Raw genomic sequence first — 21,671 nt, forward strand, 5'->3', positions numbered from 1 at the left:
TCTGAGGGAACCCTGAAAACACTGGGCACTGTCACACAGATGTCCCAGCACCACTTTTCTACTCCAAGGGCCGATTTAATGGGATTTTCTCAACACTCCTGAACCTAAGCTCTTTATCAGCACATTAAACAAAGCCATTTCCCAGAACACCAAAAGCAACACTACAAATCTCCATATTTAAAGGGACAACCACACAAGCAAAAAACTTTTCATTTCAGGCCAGGCGCAGTGGCTCATGCCTGTATTCCCAGCACTTTGGGAGGCTGAGGTGGTTGGATCACTGGAGGTCAGGAGTTCAAGACCAGCCTGGCCAACACAGTGAAACCCCATCTCTACCAAAAATACAAAAATTAGCCGGGCATGACGGTGGGTGCCTGTAATCCCAGCTACTAGGGAAGCTGAGGCAGGAGAATCGCTTGAACCTGGGAGGCAGAGGTTGCAGTGAGCCAAGATCACACCACTGCACTCCAGCCTGGGTGACAGAGCGAGACTCCGTCTCAAAAAAACAACCAAAACAAAAGAAAAAAAAAAACCCTTTCCATTTCAGGTGTAAAGCGGGGTATTCCCCTCATCTTGTAATACTGGCCAAGAACTCATCAATTCAATTCATGGAGTCCCCTCCACAGACACACCCTCCTTTTAGGACAGGAAGGCCGTGGCTGAAAAGGAAGGCAGGTCTGTCGGCCTTTGCACCACGCCTCTGCTTTGCCACATGCACAGGTTACCTTTTTAGTAATATACAAGTGTCAGCTGGGAGAAAGGAAAGTGATTAGACCCTAAATAATCATACTCTTACCTCACAAATTATTTCTGAACATCACTTGAACATTTTGTGCCTTTTCTTCAGGATCTTAAGATGCATACTGTCCTATGTGATCGGATCTGAAAGAGAATAAAATCTGATTAGAAAAAGTGATTTATGACAAACATTGTATCATATTTCTTAGGGTATGATTTTTGGAGTGTATATAAGCAACGTAACATTTGACACATCAAGTTCTGTCACTCACAACTATCCTTAAGTATGAAATCATTGCTCTTCTAAGTTTTGATTACTAGGTAAATTCACAATCCTGGAAACCAAGTAATTTATTTTAAATATTTCCATTCACCCTCCTACTCTTTTAGCCCCAGCATTAAATACAGATCTATAAGGTAAAATCCCTCCAGAAAAATCCCCTAGGGCAGACCAAATCTGGCTAGCCTGCACCTCTACTGTAGATAAGCTGATTTACTGGCCACATTAAAGGAATCACAGAACAGAGAGACAGAGCCCATGTGGCAGGAGGGGCGGACTGGAACAGCAGGCCCTGCTGTGGGAGGGGCGAGGAGATGAAGGAAGACACTGGAACCCAGTGAGGGCCATACAATGAGAGCAGAGACTCCCGGAGCGTATCTCCCACGTGGTTCCCCGAACTCTGACAGGTGGGAGGGTCAAGGAATCCTCTCTAGCACTAACAGGACCCAAGAAAAAGGTCTAAAGACTCTGCGATGTAGGGAAAACGCAAGAAACAGGTCAGATTCACTGTCAGACCTCCCAAAGTCGAGGGCCACAGGGAACCCCCCACCACGGACAGAGAGGTTCCAAGTGCTTGTCATAGCTCCATTAAAAAAAAAAAAGAAAGTCCAGGCCGGGTGCAGGGGCTCACGCCTGTAATCCCAGCACTTTGGGAGGCTGATGCGGGTGGATTACAAGGTCAGAAGTTCAAGACCAGCCTGGCCAAGATGGTGAAACCCCGTCTCTACTAAAGATACAAAAATTAGCTGGGCGTGGTGGTAGGCGCTTGTAACCCCAGCTACTTGGGAGGCTGTGGCAGAGATTTGCTTGAACCCGCGAGGCGGAGGTTGCAGTGAGCCAAGATCGCGCCACTGCACTCCAGCCTGGGCGACAGAGCGAGACTCTGTCTCAAAAAAAAAAAAAAAAAAAAAGTCAGTCGAAACATGGCTCATGAAACAGCACAAAATAGAAATGAGGGGTAAGAATCCAGAACACGCACGATGCACAGAGAAGAAAATGTCCACAAGGCACAAGTGTAATTCATATTCTTCAAAATAAGAGAAGAGATTGGTTCTCTGAAACAAAAAGAGGAACGGTTTAAGAACTTCCTGGTTATTCAACAACGAAAATACAACAGTCTATAGATTCTAAATTTTCTTAAACAGAATTGGACAAAAGAGTAGAAATGTCCCAGAGAGGAGAGCTAGAGGACAGAGAGAAAACCCTGAGGAGAGAATGTAAAATAAAATTAGAGGATCAGGTCAGGAGGTCCACCCTCCAAATAACAGAGGTTGAGCAAAGGGGTCCCCGGGAGAAAAGGGCGAAGCAGATCTCCTTGTGGTAGGTTTCACTCTGGCTTCAGCGCCTGCTGCCTGGCTCCTCCGCTCCATCTGTAGCTGAGATGCTTCCACGACAGTGCTTTTTCTGCCTGAGTCAACCCTCAGCTGCTGTCTGTTGTCTGAAACCAAGAGCCCTGACTAGTTTCTGAAAACACATTCTGGGGTGCTTCCCAATAACCCGAGATGGCTCGCTGTCTCCTGCCCCAGTGTGCCACATCTCTACCTGGGCCAGCTCTGTGGAGGTCCCTGCACCCATCGCACCCACTACAAGATCCCTCAAGGGTCGCTTCTCCCTCAATCTGCTGCTCAGGCCCTAGACAAACACTGACACAGCACTGGTTCCCCAACAGAGCTCCAGTTTTCAGTCCCTTCTGAATCTTTTTTTTTTTTTTTGAGACGGAGTCTCACTCCTTTGCGCAGACTGGAGTGCAGTGGCGTGATCCTGGCTCACTGCAACCTCCACCTCCCGGGTTCAAGCAATTCTCCTGCCTCAGCCTCCCGAGTAGCTGGGATTACAGGCGCACATCACCACTCCCGGCTAATTTTTTGTATTTTTAGTAGAGATGGGGTTTCACCATGTTGGCCAGGCTGGTCTCGAACTCCTGACCTCAGGTGATCCACCCGCCTCAGCCTCCCAAAGTTCTGGGATTAGAGGCGTGAGCCACCGCACCCAGCCTAAATGCAGTATTTATATATAGTAACTTTATCCAAATATCTATGCACCAGCCAGAAACTTGAAATGCTTAGTAATATTTTGAACTGTTTTCCAATGAGCTTATCTTAGCAATGCCTTAAAATCGAAAACTGGTTTAAAATTCAGGACTGTGAATCACAAGCATCAGGTCTACACAAGATTTCCTACAATGAGATCAAATCTCCAATTAATTTTATAAATTTAAAACAGTAACCAACACAACCACCACTTTGGAAAGCAGTCTGGCACTTTCTCAAAGTTAAACAAATATCTACCCTGTGACTCAGAGATAGAACTTCCAGGTATTTACCCAAGAAAAATAAATATGAATATGAACACAAAAACTTGTCCGATACTGTTCACAGCAGCTTTGTTCATAATACCCACAAACTGGAAACAACCCAAACCCGTCAACAGGAAATAGATAACAAACATTGGTATATTCACATAACGGCAGACTTCTGAGCAAAAAAGCAGGAAAATATTCCTGATACAAGCAACATAGCTACATCTCAAAAATACTATGCTAAGTGAAAGAAGCCAGACACGGAAGAATATATACGGTGTGATTCCATGTGTATGATATTCTAAATGAGGCAAACTCGTTTATTTAGAAAGAAATCAGAATAAGGATTTGAGCACAAGTAGAAGTGACTGTGGAGAGGGCCAAGGTAACACTGTAAGTTGAGAGGCATGCCTGTATCTTAAGACAAGTGGGTGACACAGGCATATGCGTTTGTTAAAACAAAATACAATCCACTGTTTAAAAAACACCCAATTGACTATATACTTTAAATTGTGGGGCTGGGTACAGTGGCTCATACCTATAATCCCAGTGCCTTGGGAGTCCAAGGCAGGATCGCTTGAGCCCAAGAGTTCGAGACTAGCCTAGGCAACATAGCAAGACCCTGTCTCTACAAAAAACTTTTTTAAAAATTGGCCAGGCAGGGCCTGTACTCCCAGCTTCTCAGGAGACTGAGGCAGGAGGACCACTTGAGTTCTGGAGGTCGAGGCTGCACTGAGACGTGTTTGTGCCACTGCACTCCAACCTGAGCAACAGAGCAAGACCCTGTCTCTAAAATAAAATGAAATAAAATAAAATAAAATTGTGCATTTCACCGTACATTAATCATGCCTCAATTAAAACCATGAGTAGGAGAAAAAATACCCAGCACAGGCATGCATGGCAGGTGTGAAAGTGCAAGGGTGCGGCACGAGGCAACTCCCAGCGAGTGGTGGAGACACTCTTCTTCCTGGATAACCTGTATTCCTGAGTCAAGACCCTGTCTTGGATTTACTTGTATCTGTAACTTCAAGCGAGTTTCTTAAGCTCTTCGCCCTTACTTTTTTCCTTGGCTATAAACAGAAAATGTATTTCTCAGGAACACACTGAAAACAAGTAAACAAAAGATACCAGTATTCTCTGGTGATCAGTGACTACAGAAAAGAACCAAGACATAATTATTTTTACCACTGCACTGCTAAGTATGTCCACCCTACAGTCTGGTATTCATGTTTATATTAAAACACTATTTAAACTTGCCATTGCTTCACTATTCATACGCCCACTTTGGCCCCATAAAAAACGGAATTAAGCAAACCTGTCTTAGAATAGAAGCATACAAAACAAACTCAACCCCTGCCATGAACAGTCCATTCAATTCAAACGTCAGGTTGGGGAGTTGGGGGTGGGCATCCAAGCACATATCTGTGCAGGGCCCCAAGGACAGGCAGCCAAAGACAGTTCCAGCCACAGGAGCAGAGTGCACACAGCAGCGGGGTGGGGATCCGACGTGCAAAGTGCTTTCCCCAAGTCAGGAGCAAAGTGTGAGCAGGGAGAGAGATGAAAACAGCTACTTCTGGAGGAACCAGAGAAAGTGTCAATAAAGACGACAGACAGCATGGGTGGCCCCAACAGACCAGCAAGATATGGACAAGAGAGGACAATCTTGTGAGACAGCGCAGGGGCAGAAGGGAATTCTGCATTCCGGTGGGGAATGTGACCAGAAGGACAAACCTGAGGCCCACTGGAACCACAGCCTGAATGCCAGGCTAAGGAACCTGGAATTCTGGACTTCATTCTGCTGGAAAGGGAGGCACCAGACCTTAGGTAAATCAGATGGTTTAAAAGATAACTGGGGCCGGGCGCGGTGGCTCACGCCTGTAATCCCAGCACTTCGGGAGGTGGGTGGATCACTTGAGGCCAGGAGTTCAAGACCAGCCTGGCCAACACGGCAAAACGCCATCTCTACTAAAAATACAAAAATTAGCCAGGCGTGGTGGCCCGTGCCTGTAATCCTAGTTACTTGGGAGGCTGAGTCAGGAGAATCACTTGAACATAGGAGGCAGAGGTTGCAGTGAGCCAAGATCGCGCCACTGCACTCCAGCCTGGGCGACAAAGCAAGCCCCCATCTCACAAATAAATAAAAATAAAAAGATAACTGGCAACAAAGTGAGACTAGGTTGGCAGAAGGAAGACTGGCAACCAGGAGCCCACTGCCCTAAGCAGCAGGGCCTCTTCCGAGGCTGGGGACCGTCTAAGAGACAGTCACAGAAAGAAAAGCAATACAGAGACTGATGGGACAGAACAGAGGGGAGCACAGCAACTACAGCAAAGAGGGACATGGAGCATTTGTGCCCTGGGGGAACACTCTTTTGGGACGTGGGCGCTGCAGACTCAGGGAGAGTGCCAAGACTGGGGCGCACTGAATTTGAGGTGTCCATGGGCCAAGCTCACAAAGCTGACCAGCAAGCAGACAACGAATGCTCTGACCCAGAATGAGAGGCCCCAGCACAGAGGTGACAGGTAAAATGGGACCAAAGTGGGACCGGATGAGCTCCCCAGGCTGGGACCCTGGGGAGCAGAGACATTAAGTGAAGGAAGCTAGGAAAGGCAGGGAAGGGAGTTGAGGGAAGCAGGAGGGAAGGGAAATGAGGAAGGCTGGAGGAGTCAACAACCCCAAATAAGCCAGGGGAGAGGCCAATGGGATTAGCGGGTACCTTTTGCTGACAGTTTCAGTAAGTGTTACAAGACTGGGAGACTGGGTAGTGAGAAAATTAAAGAAGCCAATTTTATAAACTGTTGTTAAGTGACAAACATCTGTAGCTAGAGGGAAAAGTGGAGGAAAATCTTTTTTTAAACTTCCCCTCATATATTATCTGATTTAATGCTTAGGACAATCCTCAAGAAGTTCTTGGTCTCCGCATTTTACAGAGGAGCTCCTTGGACCTATGGGATTGAAGTGTCACCCACAGTGACAATTAGTCAGTGAGTTATCAGAGTCTCAACCCCGGGTCCCTGTAACTCCATGCAAGTCCCACCATGAGGCATTTTAGTATGACCATGCCACACTCTTAAAAAGCCTGTGATAGCCCCAAAACTAGATTTAATGGAAACAAGAATTTATGCCTAGTTAAGCCAATTAAGTTACTAGACTAAGAGTACGTAAGCTAAGAGGCCCTGCCACACTGGTCCCATTTTCTTTTTCTAATTTTGTACTTTTTTTTTTTTTTTTTTTTTTTTTTTACCTTTTCTTACAACTACAAAAGCAATATAGGCTCACTATAGTTTTCTGTTTTTAAAGAATGAGATTCTGGCCAGGTGCAGTGGCTTGTGCCTGTAATCCCAGCACTGTGGGAGACCGAGGCAGCTGGATCACCTGAGGTCAGAAGTTCAAGACCAGCCTGGTAAACATGGTGAAACTCTGTCTTTACTAAAAATACAAAAACTAGCTGGGCATGGTGCCGCATGCCTGTAATCCCAGCTACTCGGGAGGCTGAGGCAGGAGAATCACTTCAACCTTGGAGGCAGAGGTTGCAGTGAGCCGAGATCGCACCACTGCACTCCAACCTGGGCAAAGGAGTGAGACTCTGTCTCAAAAAACAAAAAAAACAAAACAAAACAAAAAAACAGAGATTCCAAGTTTGCAGACACAGGGAATGAAACTCTAGAGAAGGAAAGACAAAAGGTGAAAGACAAAACTGTTCAGAGAATGAAAAGATAAGCCACAAACTGGAAGAAAATATTTGTAAATCATTTATCTGATAAAGAACTCATACCAAGGATACTGAAAGGACTTTTAAAACTTAACAGTAACAAACACAATTTTTTAAATAAGCAAAAAGATCTGAACAGACACCTTACTAACAAGGTTATACAAGTGGAAAATCAGCACATGAAGATGCCCACCATCATATGTCATTAAGGAATTGCTAATGAAGACAATGAGGCACCACTACCTGCGTATGAGGATGGCTACAATCAGAACAACTGACCAGGTCAACTGCTGGCGAGGATGCCGAACAACAGGAATTCTCCTTTATTTTCATGTGAACACAAAATGGTACAGCCACTTTGTTTGTTTTTTTTTTTTTTTTTTTTTTTTTTTTGAGACGGAGTCTAGCTCTGTTGCCCAGGCTGGAGTGCAGTGGCCGGATCTCAGCTCACTGCAAGCCCCGCCTCCCGGGTTCACGCCATTCTCCTGCCTCAGCCTCCCGAGTAGCTGGGAGTACAGGCGCCCGCCACCTCGCCCGGCTAATTTTTTTTGTATTTTAGTAGAGACGGGGTTTCACCGTGTTAGCCAGGATGGTCTCGATCTCCTGAACTCGTGATCCGCCCGTCTCGGCCTCCCAAAGTGCTGGGATTACAGGCTTGAGCCACCGCGCCCGGCGGTACAGCCACTTTGGAAGACAGTTTAGCAGTCTCTTACAAAGTTAAATATACTCTTACCATAAGATCCAGCAATCACGCTCTTAGGCATTTTCCCAACTGATTTGAAAATTTAACATCCACACAAAACCCTGCACAGGATATTCATAGCAGCTTTCTTCATATTCACTAAAAAGTGAAAGCAACCAAGATGTCTTTCAGTAGGTGAATGGATACCTGTGGTACATCCATACAATTCAGCAATAAAAAGAAATAAAGAAATTAACTATTAACACACAGTGGCATGGATCAATCTTTTTTTTTTTTTTTTTGAGACAGAGTTTGGCTCTGTCGCCCAGGCTGGAGTGCAGTGGCCGGATCTCAGCTCACTGCAAGCTCCGCCTCCCGGGTTTACGCCATTCTCCTGCCTCAGCCTCCCGAGTAGCTGGGACTACAGGCGCCTGCCACGTCACCTGGCTAGTTTTTTTGTATTTTTTTTTTTTTTTTTAGTAGAGACGGGGTTTCAATGTGTTAGCCAGGATGGTCTCGATCTCCTGACCTCGTGATCTGCCCATCTCGGCCTCCCAAAGTGCTGGGATTACAGGCTTGAGCCACCGCGCCCGGCCTGGATAAATCTTAAAAGCATATTGTTAACTAGAGGTCAGGAGTTCAAGACCAACCTGGCCAACATGGTGAAAACTCGTCTCTACTAAAAATACAAAAAATTAGCCAGGCGTGGTGGTGCATGCCTGTAATCCCAGCTACTTGGGAGGCTGAGGCAGGAGAATCACTTGAACCCAGGAAGTGAAGGTTGCAGTGAGCCAACAAGAGTGAAACTCTTTCTCAAAAATAAATAAATAAAGCATATTGTTAAGTAAAAGAAGCCCACGAAAAGGCTACACATTGATGACTCCAATTATATGACATTTTGAAGAAGGCAGAGCTAGAGATGACAGTAAATGGATCTGTGGTTGGCACAGGCTGAAGAGTGGGTAAAGCTCAGGGGTTTGCTTTAGGGCAGTGTAACTTTATGACCCTGTGATGGTGGATACATAACATGATGAACTTGCAATAACTCACAGAACTTTATGACACAGTGAACCTCAATGCATGCAAATTTAAAGGAAATATTCTAGGAGGTCGAGATCTCAGGACGGAATGCAGGCTGTGACAGAAGAACCTAACTATATTCCGAATCCACGAATGTACGAAAACCTTACTGCAGAGGGCACAGGGAAGGTGCTGACCTAAGAAACTTGGGTAGTGAGTGGAATCTGTGAGACTAAGGTCTTACACCATATGCAGGAGCCATATGCACCGTATTCTAGTGGATAAACTTGTTTCCCATGAGGTATGATGAACAATCCTGAAACTATTATATTAATACTTACATTCTGCAATTTAACAATGAAGTATGCAGTGGCTCATGCCTGTAATTCTGGCACTTTGGGAGGCCGAGGCAGGAGGATCGCCTGATCCCAGGAGTTTGAGACCAGCCTGGGCAACACAGCGAGATCTCGTCCCTACAAATAAACAAAATAGGCCAGGCACAGTGGCTCACACCTGTAATCCCAGCACTCTGGGAGGCCGAGGTGGGTGGATCACCAGAGGTCAGTAGTTCGAGATCAGCCTGGCCAACATGGTGAAATCCCATCTCTACTAAAAATACAAAAAGTAGCTGGGTGTGGCGACGCACGCCTGTAATCCCAGCTACTCTGGAGGCTGAGGAAGGAGAATCACTTGAACCTGGGAGGCGGAGGTTGCGGTGAGCCGAGATCGTGCCAATGCACTCCAGCCTGGGTGACTCCGTGTCAAATTATATATAGAGAGAGAAATTTAAAGCAAAAATGAGCCAGACATGGTGGCACACATCTGGGGTCTCAGCTACTTGGGAGACTTAGGGGAGGGAATTGCTTGGGCCCAGGCAGTTAAGGTTGCAGTGAGCCATGATCACACCACTGCACTCCAGCCTGGGCAACAGAGCAAGACCCTGTCTCAAAAAAAAAAAAAAAATTAAGTAAATGGATGGCAAGAGCCAGGCTTCTCACTGTTGGGGTGCAAGGTTCCAGGTAAGCAAAAGGAGGAAGCTAGAATGACCTACGCTTTTGGTTTAAGAAAGATACAAGCAGTTACATATGGAAATATCTATAGATACGTATACACACATGGGTTAGCATCCACACATATTTATACTTGCTCTGTCAGCTGAGACGGCCTAGAAGCAACACCCCAACAGCCACCAGCACACCTAATTCTCAGATCTTGGTTTGCTATTGTTGCTTAACATTGAAGATGGGATCTTGCTATGTTGCCCAGGCTGGTCTTGAACTCCTAGGCTCAAGAGATCTTCCCACGTCAGCCAAAGTGCTGGGATTATAGATGTAAGCTACCACAGATCTTGGTTTTTAATACCATTCTCTAATAAATAAAAGGAACCAGGACTGAGGCAAAAATATATATACAAGATGAGCTTGGAGCATCTTGTATTGCCAGACAGTAATGAAGTGTTCACAACACACACACACAATCATGGGGACAGGTGGACACATGAAAGGGATATAGGAACCAAGTAAAAGAGCTCCCAATGGCCAAAGCTTTTTCCAGGAAAATAAAATAGTATTGCTTTATAACCCGAAGCATCAAGTAAACATGCAAGAGTCCAGACTGATATAAAGCAATAGTTGAATAAACAGAAAATAGACAAATACCTAGTGCTAGCGCCGCGAGTCCGAGGAACACCCGCGGCTCCTCCTCCTCCAGGACGGAAGACGCCGCTCCCCACCCCTCAAGTATGGCCATTCGCAGGGGCGGTTTCTAACGAGTGGAGTACAGAAAGGAAGAAAATAATTTTACCAAGGAGAAACTTGGCAAACACCACCTCAGTCAGCCAGGTGTTCAAGGCCATATCCACAGCAATGAGTCGTGTGGACAGAACGCAGCCTTGACAGGTTGTGGCGGGACAGGCCCTCTAACTGTATCACCCAAGTCTAGTCATGAGGCAAATACCAAACAAGTCCCAAGAGAAGGGCATCCTACAGAAAATCCCTGACCCGCAGCACTGCTCTCAACTGCCAATCACCCAAACAAGGAAGGCCTGAGAAAGCACCACAGCCAAGAGGGGCCTAAAGAGACGTGCCCACTCATGTCCTGTGTGATCCTGGGTGGGATCTTGGGACAGAGAAAGGATATTAAGGAAAAGCGGAAGAAATCGGAATCAAGTGTGAATTTTATTGACATGAGAAAAAGCGTGGGTGGAGTGGGGGATGGTCGATAAAGCAGAATGATCCTTCCTCCCCGGAGGAAGAAAGGAGAACCCCGGGATTAAGAGAAGTGAAAGCAGTTCACACTCAGGAAGACCTGAGTGTCTCAGCAGAGAGGAGGAGCGGGGCCACAGCGCTGGGAGGGCCTATGGAGATTGCAAAATGGAGATGGGGTGGAGAGGTGGCAGCCAAGAGGGGCCTGAACCTTCACCCTGTGGGGCCCAGACAATGCTGACACCTTAAGTGTCTCATAGAGGATGGGAATGGCTGGTCCTTTTATCCAAAGGCCCAGTCCAGCACCGTAAACTTACCCAGGACTGGAGATTAGCCAGGATGATGGGCTAGAAAAGCAGAGTAACGAAGGCAAGACAAAGATGCAAGCTGGAGAGGCCAACCTCAGAGTCCAAGGGGCAGGAGGAGAGGCCTGGTAAGCCAAGGGACCGAAACTCAGGGCACTGAGGGCCTGAGGAGCCTGAGAAACAGACTCAGAGGAAGTGAGGGGCAGGACTGAGGCTGGGTCCAGCGGGGAGCTGTAAGATCCAGAGGCAGTGGTTCCTATGGGCTGGGCAAACAGGGGGCCGCACAGAAGCAGAGGTGAAGGTGCCCACATTGCAGGTATGTCACCAGACCAGATGAGTCAGGGAACCTGAGTCAAGGTGGGGAAGGCTACAGAAGTCACGTCCTCACTCAACTCGCAAAAGGAGCGCAGCACTCAGCTGACTCGCTGCAGTGAGCCAACAGCGATCGCGCTTCTAAGTGCTCTTGCCATCAACTGGCAATCATGAAATATTCAGTTTGTCCTTTCAAATCCTACCATAGGAAATCATGCTCTATGAAACCACGATTTTCTACTCAAATTACTGAATCCAAAGATCAGAATATTAACTTTTAAGGAATAAAAATCCACACCAGAATATTAACCCAACTAAAGCCACATCTCAATGATATGCTGGCACATAAGCCATACGGCGAATAGTGACCTCGCCTGACCTTTCTAGAAGGGCATTTCATGTTAAAATACTTAATTACTCTACAGTAGGACACAAACACTGCAGATCAAAAACATGGCAACCTGGGGGAACACACACAGCACACGATGGACCATGGACGTGGGAGAGGGAACGCCAGTCTCAGGAGTGAGGGGCCTGGGGGACAACCCTGGCTTTCCTTCCCCGTAGCTGCACCCTGTCTCTCACTGGATACTTCTCCTCCACCATGTTAACGCTGGGAGCACCCAGGCTTAGTCCTCGGTCTTCCCTTCATCTACATGCTCTCCACAAAGGAGTTCATGGGGACCTCAATTTCATGAAGTTTAAAAAAAAAAAAAATCTGGAAAACTCTCGGGCTGACAATGCATCGCTAAGTGCGTCTATCCAACTGGCCACTCCACAACTCCAGGGGAGGAGGTCAAAGCACAACCTTCCCCAGTCAGTCACCACGCCACACTTTCCCATCTCAATAAACGGCACACTGAGGTCAAAAAACAAGGACCCGCCCTTCATGTATCTCATTCCCCACCTCTCCACATCTAGCTGATCAGCAAGTCCTATAGGGTGCACCTCTAAACCTACCCCAAATCCGACCACTTCTCTCACCTCCCCACCTGCCCAGACCAAGGTCTCATGAGGCTCTCACCTACGGAGCGTTCAGATCACCTGCTAACCAGTCCTCTCTACTCTCACGCCTCTGCTCACCCAACAGTCCGGTCCCCCATATGGCACCCAGCGTGGTCTTCTACAGATATAAATCAGATCATGTCACTCCCCTGCCTAAGCTCGTGCAATCACTGCCTTTTCAGTGAGAATAAAATCCCCACCACCACCACTCCACCCCACCACCATGGCCTAGAAAGCCTCACTCCATCTGCAGCCTGCTGGCCTACCTTCCTAGCAGCCTCTCCCTGGCTGCTTTTTCTGCCATCACCTCAATGGAATGTTCCTTGTAGTATCCCCAGCACTCCCGAGCTCACCACGCACTCCACAAACATTTGTTGAGCGAATAAGTAAGGGAAGGAGGGTGCTTGAGGAAGACAAGAAAAAGTAGAAAGGAAGCCCACAGGCAAATGATAGGGGCATGTGATCAGATCTGCCAGGGAAGTGGGCCAGAGGCCCGAAGCAGCCTGGGAGGAAAGGAATAGAAGAGAAATGCACCAGGGTTACAGAGAAAGAGGGAGAAGCGGGTGAAGGGAAAAACCTCACCTGCAGGGAAGTCACAACTTCAGGTCCAGAAAACATGCGCACGGGACCTCACTAGAGCACGCAGGCCAGATGAGGCGGTCTCCAAGGAATGCTTACTCGCACCCCAAAAGTTCCCCTTTCATCCCTGGACGACAACTTTGACAGTCAAATGGAGCAGCTATTTTTAAAAATCCCAGCATGGTAACTAAACCCTCAAGAAATCCAAATCCAGAAATAAAAAGAACTCTAGAGTTCCAAACCTCATTAAGTGTTCATCCCAGGGAATAGCAGAGCCTGAATCAGGCTGGTATTCCCAACCTCCTTCCCTGTCTTCCTAGAGTTTCCCTGTTTAATACAGAATGAGCTTTTATAATGCCAGATTAACCAGAGTTCAAAATACTAAGAAAATATGACATGCTAATAATACACTTAGCTCTCAATTACAAGTTAATGACAACATAAAATATGAGGGTGAGACGAAAGGCTATTTACTGAGCATCTACTGTATGTCAGGAGATTTATGCACCTGACCACCGCCCTAAAAGCCAGGCGTATCGTGAGCTCATTTTCAGGATGACAAAATTGAGTCTTACAGGCTAAGTGCCTTGCTCAGATCCACAGCCAGTTAGGGTGGAGTCAGAACTGTTTTGACTCCAAAGCTCGTGTTCTTCCATTAAAATACATTGGCTTCCAGAGCACTCAGTTTTAGAAAGTGCATTCTGTAATGAATAAACTGAATGTGGGAAATATGGAATCTAAGAATTCAAAACATTTCAGTGAACTGTAAAAGCTGGTCTCCAATGAGACTGGAAGCCTTTCTAGCTGACTGCCCTTCCTCGCACGGTGCTGCAAATGAACTGCAGTGTTTCCCGTTGAACCAAACCACCAGCTTAACAGAGTGTCTTTTTCCAAATCAGAGACATTCCTCGTGCAACCAGAATTGATTCACCACCTTTTAGCCTCTGGACACAAAATTCCTCCTCCTCCTCCTCCATTCCTGCATGCATGACACCACTTCCCACTTACAGCTCTGATCCTTCTCTTCTCACCTTTCCCACAACCCAAGTTTAGGCAGCCCTCATCTCTAGCCTGTACCTCTGCAGAACGCTAACTTCAAGGGTCACTAGATTCCACTGACTCTCCACATGGCTGCAGGAGTCACCATTCGAAATCACAGCACAGGCCAGGGGTGGCGGCTCACACTTGTAATCCCAGTGCTTTGAGAGGCTAAGGTGGGAGGAACACTCGAGTTAAAAGACCAGCCTGGGCAACATAGCAAGACCCTGTCTCTACAAAAAAAAAAAATTTAATTAGCTGGGCGCAGTGGTACACAGCTGTAGTCCCAGCTACTTGAGAGGCTGAGGCAGGAGGATTACTTGAGCCCAGGCGCTCAAGGCTGCAGTGAGCTATGACTGCATCACTGTACTCCAGCCTGAGTAACAGAGCGAGACCCTATCTCAAAAAAATTAAAAACCTAAACAAAAATTCCTTGAAAAATAAAATTAAATAATTTAAAAATAATATATAGGGCTAGGTGCAGTGGCACCTACCTGTAATCCCAGTACTTTAGGAGGCTGAGGTGGGCAGATCATTTGATCTCAGGAGTTCAAGACCGGCCTGAGCAACAAGGCGGGATCCCATTTCTATAATTTTTTTTTTAAAAAGGAGCCCGGTGCAGTGGCGTGCACCTGTAGCCCCAGCTACTCAGGAGGCTAAGGTGGGAGAATCGCTTCAGCCCAGGAGGTTGAGGCTGCAGTAAGTTGACATCATGCCACTGCACTCCAGCCTAGGTGACAGAGTAAGACCCTGTCTCAAAAATAGCAATAATAATAAATAAAATAAAACAAAACCACAGCACAGGTCACAAAATCAACCTGTTATGAAACCTTCTGGCTCTCCCAACCTTTCCAGGCTCAACATTCCCCACTCTCTTCCATATGGTGCTCCTTTGGATTCCCCTTACCTCGCCTGTCATACCTCTGTGGTTTTGCTCCTGTTTCCTCCAATTAGAATTCTCTCTTTCTCTGCCTTGCCAAATTATTCATTCACCAAACAGTTTTCAAGCACCCACTACCTATAATACACTATAGAAGAACACAGCATTTTCAAAACCATAAGATGCTGAACCAAAATCTGGCACTGTCTGGGCCCCATGCAGAGTCTGGGTTTGATTAGAGGATTAATAGGATTCCCCTGAAATGTTTTTCAAGCATGGAATGGAGGCTGGGTGCAGTGGCTCACGGCTGTAATCCCAGAAATTTGGGAGGCCAAGGCAGGTGGATCACCTGAGGTCAGGAGTTCAAGATCAGCCTGGCCAATATGGTAAAAACTCATCTCTACAAAAATACAAAAATTAGTTGGGCATGATGGCAGATGCCTGTAATCCCAGCTACTCGGGAGGCTGAGGCAGGAGAATCACTTGAACCTGGGAGGCGGAGCTTGCAGTGAGCCAAGACCATGCCATCGCACTCCAGCCTGGGCAACAGAGCAATACTCCATCTCAAAAAAAAAAGAAAGGAATGGAATGGAATGGAACTCAGTAGCAAACAGGGCTGAGATTACCAAGACAAGGATATGTTTGTAAATAGAAGTGAAGAAACCAGCAAATGGAAAAAACAATCAAAAAGGCAAGAGATAGTAAACGATAATCCACAGACCCATAACGAGCAGACCAAAGCAGACACAAGAGTTAACATCAGGAAGGAGGGACTGTCTCTTCCTCAGAGGCAAAGCAGAAGAAAATGACTGATGGATAGATACTCAAAGACATTTTAGTTAGAAGGAAACTAAGGTTGAGAGCTCTCCCTGTGGCCTGTGTCTCCTCCATGTTCTAGAAGGGACAGTCATTTGTCAATGGCAAAGCACAGTAGCATACAGTATTTTCAAGTAGGAAGGGACCAGGAAAGAAGTAGGATATGTAGTAAATGATTTCACCAGGCCAGGCACAGTGGAACATGCCTGGAATTCCAGGCCGAGGCAGGCGGATTGCTTGGGCCCAGAGGTTTCAGACCAGCCTGGGTAACACAATGAGACCCTATCTCTACAAAAAATAGGCCAGGCATGGTGGCGTACACCTGTGGTCCCTGTTAAGTGGGAGGCTGAGGCAGAAAGAACCACTTGAGCCCAGGAGACCAAGGCTGTAGTGAGCCATGATTGTGCCACTGCACTCCAGCCTGGGCAAAAGAGCAAGACCCTGTCTCAAAGCAAACAAACAAAAAACAATTTAACTTTATTTAATCTTACCCAAAAAGAGGTCTGACCTTTGTCCTCAGCTAATAATACGATGTAGGGTGAGGGGGGAGCTGTTTGTCACAGGATATCAGTCTATCTCGGAACTAAGATCAACCATGTAGGCAATCAATCAATCAATCAATCAATCATGACTGCATAATGGAGCCTCAATAACAACTGACCACCAAGGCTCAGGTGAGCTCCCCAGGCTGGCAATACTCCATGCATACTGTCACACATCAATGCCAAAAAAGTAACGTGTTCTAACTCCATAGGGAGAGGACAATCGTGCCTTTGGTACTTCCCCATCTGGTACTTCCCTGGACTCCACCCAAGGGTAGTTTTGGGAACCACCACCTACAACCCCCACCAAAAAAAGAGACAACTTGCAGTTGGTATCACAAGTGAGGGCAGTCCTGTGTGGACTGGTACTATTCCCTCTCAACTTTATAGCTAGCTAAGTGGCACAGTCCAACTAAACTCTTCTCAGATGTTACAACCGAAGGGTCACACAGCAAGTTGTTAACACTGACCCTGGAGACTAACTTTGGGAATAAGAACTTCCAATGAAAATGACAGTTCTGACTTTATGTTCTGCTCTAGGGTTTCGAAAAAAAAAGGGTCAGACGCAGTGGCTCACGCCTGTAATCCCACCATTCTGGGAGGCTGAGGCACGCGGATCACCAGAGGTCAGGAGTTGGAGACCGGCCTGACCCAACATGGAGAAATCACGTCTCTACTAAAAATATAAAATTAGCCAGGCATGGTGGCGCATGCCTGTAATCCCAGCTACTCAGGAGGCTGAGGCAAGAGATTCGCTTGAACTCAGGAGGTGGAGGTTGCAGTGAACCAAGATCGAGCCATTGCACTCCAGCCTGGGCAACAAGAGCGAAACTCCATCTCAAAAAAAAAAAAAAGTACTTCTTAACTTAAAATATTATTTTAAAGAAACATACCCCAAAAAGCAGCTTTAGTAAAATTATCTTGTATAGTTGTCCAATCAGGAAAACTACTCAATGTTCATCTCAAACATTAACTTTCTATGTGAACTTATTTCTAGACCCATTTCCTTTGTTAATTTAACAAAGATTGTATTATTTGTATCAACAAAGCATCCAAGCCAGCAGGTAAGTTTCAGTAAGAATGTAAAAGTACGTTCATACTTTAGACTGAATCAAGATTGTTCTTATATAAAGTTCATTTCAGTGCTTTCTTTCTCACTGAAAGGGCCATTCTATTCATGCTAATACTTTTCTGTTCTTGAAGAGGATTTGTTTTTTACAGTTCATTGGTTAGCAGGGCTGTAAAGTTTCAATTCATTAATTTGTCAACTGAGGCAGGCTCTGAGCCAATGGTAGCAGAAGAGTTCCCATTATTATTTAGTGAATCCTTTAGGAATTACCTTTTCAAATAGTCGTCTTCTCCTTCAACTCTCAAATCAGAAGTCAGCGTGGGCCCCTAACCTTCTATTTTCCAGAATGTTCAAGACCTGCAATTTAGTTAATACTTCTGTTCCATTCCATATTTCAAATATCCCAAGAGCCTTTCACTTTAACCAAGTTCTGACTTTTAACAAGCAAATTTAACAAAGTGATTTTTTTTTTTTTTTTTTTTTTGAGATCGGGATCTCATTCTGTTGCCCAGGCTGCAGTGCTGTGCCATGATCTCGATCTCAAGTGATCCTCCCACCTCAGCCTCCCAAGCAGCTGAGACCCCAGGCGTGCACCACCATACCCGGCTAATTTTTGAATTTTTTTGGTAGAGATAGGAGTCTCAGTATGTTGCCCAGGCTGCTCTCCAATTCCTGGGCTCAAGCGATCCTCCTGCCTCAGCCTCTCAAAGCGCTGGGATTACAGGCATGAGCCACCGTGTGCGTGCCTGCCAGGCCACAAAGTGACTAAAAGGTCATTTCAGGTATGTCAACACTGTAAAACATAACAAAAAAGAGATTCTTCATCTGTGAGGTGAAGAGTTCAGAAAGAAATATTAATACACATTGACCTAAATCTCTAAACCGCTTGGGACAGTAACAGTAACAGAGATAAATACGTGCGCTTAAGTGCATACACTAAGCAGACTGCAAATGCAACATTGCAGCAGCGATATGACCAGCACTGTATACAGCCCAGACAGTAAAAGAAGCTACAAGGCAAGGAGCCGCATCAACACTGCTTCTTACACTCCAATTTAACTGCCACAATAAACTGGTTATTTACAAGCTAATAAAGAGTGTGTCTATCTAACCGAGTGTGACTCAGTTGCAGAAGGAACCACACCAGGAGAGGTGAGCCTTACTGCCCTCAAAGCTGACCTGACTGTCCCAGATGCCCTTTCAGGCAACTAACACCCAAAGGTGACTGACGTGGAGCAGGAGGGAAGATAACTAGGAAGATGGGCAGAGAATAAAAAAGTTTACAACTTAAGAGGAAGAGAAGCCACAACGCGAGGTCCGAGACTGTTCATTGTAATACATGCCTATAAAAAAACTCTTTACAGCTTACACAGGGTTTATGGCTGCTCTGTAACCACCACCCCGTCATTAGTCACACAGAAAACCAGCGCTCGGAGAGCTGAGTGTCACGCCCAAGGTCAGGCAAAAAGCTGGGGCTGCAAGCTAGTCCCTATCCCGAGAGAGTAACTAAGGAATGACAAGGAGGGGCCGGGCGCGGTGGCTCAAGCCTGTAATCCCAGCACTTTGGGAGGCCGAGACGGGCGGATCATGAGGTCAGGAGATCGAGACCATCCTGGCTAATACGGTGAAACCCCGTCTCTACTAAAAAATACAAAAAACTAGCCGGGCGAAGTGGCGGGTGCCTGTAGTCCCAGCTACTCGGGAGGCTGAGGCAGGAGAATGGCGTGAACCCGAGAGGAGGAGCTTGCAGTGAGCTGAGATCCGGCCACTGCACTCCAGCCTGGGTGACAGAGCAAGACTCCGTCTCAAAAAAAAAAAAAAAAAAAAAAAAAAAAAAAAAAAAAAAAAAAAAAAAAAGGAATGACAAGGAGGCACCTGGAAGGGAAGTCAGGTGCGGGAACCGAGGTGCCCCTAGGAACTCCAGAAGGTCGCAGGTGCGCGGCGGGGTGGAGGAGAGAGAGCGGCGGGACCGACGGAAGGATAGGGCAGGCCGAGGGCCGGGAGTGGCCGGGAGACCCGGGAGTGAGCAGCCCGCCGGGCCCAGCCCGCCGCACTCACCCGAGGCCCGGGCGGGGTCGCCCGGCGCTGCGGCTCCTCCCGGCCTGCGGCGGCGGCGGCGGCGACTGCAGCGGCCGAGGCAGGGACGCATCATGCGGCCGCGCTCATGGCCGGGCCGGAGCGGGCCCCGCGGCTCGGCTCGGTCCCCTGGGTCCCGCCAGGCAGGTCTGAAGGAGGCTGCCGCCGAGCAGATGCCGGAGCCCGGAGCCTTGGCTGAATAGCGGGGCCGCGCGAGCCCCGGAAGTGAACCCGGCGAGGTCAGTGACGCCGCAACTACGCAGTTCCGGCCGCGCCGCTCCCGCGGAGAGGGGCGCTCGAGGCGGTTTGAGGGGACCCGGAGGCTCTTGCAAACTGGCAGTTCATTGAGAAAAGGCAGCTTTTAGTCACAGCCCCTCTCGCTAAGACAGAGATGCAGCCAAACTGAAGTCCGGAAGGAGAAAGGATAGTGGCTACGGGCTGCTGCAGGGTCCAAGCCACGCTGTTAGGCTGCCGAACCCGCGGCGGTGTCTCAGGGCCAGCTCCAGGTGTGGCCTGTACTAGGTGCGGGGATGTGACCTAAGGAAATGGGAAAGTACGGGAGCGGGAGTGGAAATTGCTGAGCCAGAAAGCAGTGGGGAAAAGAGGGAAGCGCCCTGAACTGGGGATTGGAGGCCTGACTCCTGAGGTCCGCGGAGCCCCCGGCCTCCTCCTTGAAGGACACTAGAGCATCCACGGTCCCTTCCATATAGTAAGCCCTAAGGTGTTTGAAAGTAGGAAAATGTTTTTTAAGGCCAGGCGCGGTGGCTCACGCCTGTAATCCCAGCACTTTGGGAAGCCAAGGCGGGCTGATCACTTGAGGTCAGGAGTTCGAGACCAGCTCGGCCAACAATGGTGAAACCGCGTCTCTATTAAAAACACATAAATTAGCCGGATGTGGTGGTGCACGCCTGTAATCCCAGCAGCTACTCGAGAGGCTGAGGCAGGAGAATCATGAACCCTGGAGGCGAAGGTTGCAGTGAGCTGAGATCACGCCACTGCACTCCAGCCTGGGCAACAGAATGAGCAGTCTCCAAAAAAAAAAAAAAAAAAAGCATATCCTTTTTTTAAAAAAAAAGTAAAATATGACTCTTTCACAAATATAAAATGAACGTATGTCAAAGATTTCATTTAACTCATTAATGATGGTATATATACAATGCTCCACTAGAACTCTAGATAGCTTAAAGATAAAAATAAGACCCCATAAGACAAGATAACCCAGAAGGGTATGCCAGACAATACCTGCTTGTTCAATGAAGACACCTAAAGAAAACTATTCTGGTTTTCTTTAGGCCCGGGTGTGGTGGCTCACATCTTTAATCCCAGCACTTGTGGGAGGCCCAGGCGGGCGGATCACCCGAGGTCAGGAGTTTGAAACCATCCTGGTCAACATGGTGAAACCCCATCTCTACTAAAAATACAAAAATTAGCCAGACACAGTTTTGGGCGCCTGTAATCCCAGTTACTCAGGAGACTGAGGCAGGAGAATCGCTTGAACCTGGGAGGCAGAGATTGCAGTGAGCTGAGATTGCGCCATTGCACTCCGACCTGGGTGACAGAAACTCCGTCTCAAAAAAAAAAAAAAGAAAAAGAAAACCAGAATATATCACCGCAAAATATGCCTCTTCGACATAAAAATTATTTTCAGCTGAAGGCAATTAAGAAGCAACAAATGCAGGAAAAGTTCTCTTTATCTTCCCCCTTTTCTGCCTAAAGGGCAGGTGTAAATTCAGTTTTACTGGACACTCTAGACTTTTCTTAGCCCAGAGAGGGCACCAAAGGAATCTGTAAACAAACCTTACTCTATTAAAGTTTCTTCCCATGTGTAAACCTTCCCACAGTTTGCCACCCTTGGAAGCTGCAAACTACTTTCCTTTGTCCTGTCATTTCTCTACAAAAGTATTGTTCTTTTTTTTTTAGATGGAGTCTCGCTCTGTCTCCCAGACTAGAGTGTAGTGGTGCAATCTCAGCTCACTGCAACCTCCACTTGGTTTAAGCAATTCTCCTGCCTTAGTCTCCTGAGTAGCTGGAATTACAGGGGCCCACCACCATGCCCGACTAATTTTTGTATTTTTAGTAAAGACAGGGTTTTGCCATGTTCGCCAGGCTGGTCTTG

General features: G+C 47.1%; 1 protein-coding gene across 5 annotated transcripts in view; it reads right to left on the reverse strand.

Moving 5' to 3' along the window:
* LOC105496784 (zinc finger DHHC-type palmitoyltransferase 7) overlaps positions 1-19,783 on the reverse strand; it is a 40,915-nt gene extending 21,132 nt beyond the window's left edge. Inside the window, exons 1-2 of one of the 5 annotated variants that reach the window (XM_011767382.3) lie at positions 19,538-19,783; positions 797-882 (exon numbers count right to left, since the gene is read on the reverse strand). The gene's annotated coding sequence lies outside the window, so the exon portion shown is untranslated. Of the gene's footprint in view, positions 1-796; positions 883-7,760; positions 7,780-17,749; positions 17,881-19,354; positions 19,488-19,537 lie in introns of those variants that run through there. The other 4 variants (XM_071085032.1, XM_071085033.1, XM_071085034.1 and 1 more) reach the window with 4 other exon arrangements.
* Between the last annotated feature and the right edge of the window lie 1,888 nt (positions 19,784-21,671).

Source organism: Macaca nemestrina, chromosome 18 (assembly GCF_043159975.1).
Source record: "Macaca nemestrina isolate mMacNem1 chromosome 18, mMacNem.hap1, whole genome shotgun sequence".
Classification (NCBI taxonomy): domain Eukaryota; kingdom Metazoa; phylum Chordata; class Mammalia; order Primates; family Cercopithecidae; genus Macaca; species Macaca nemestrina.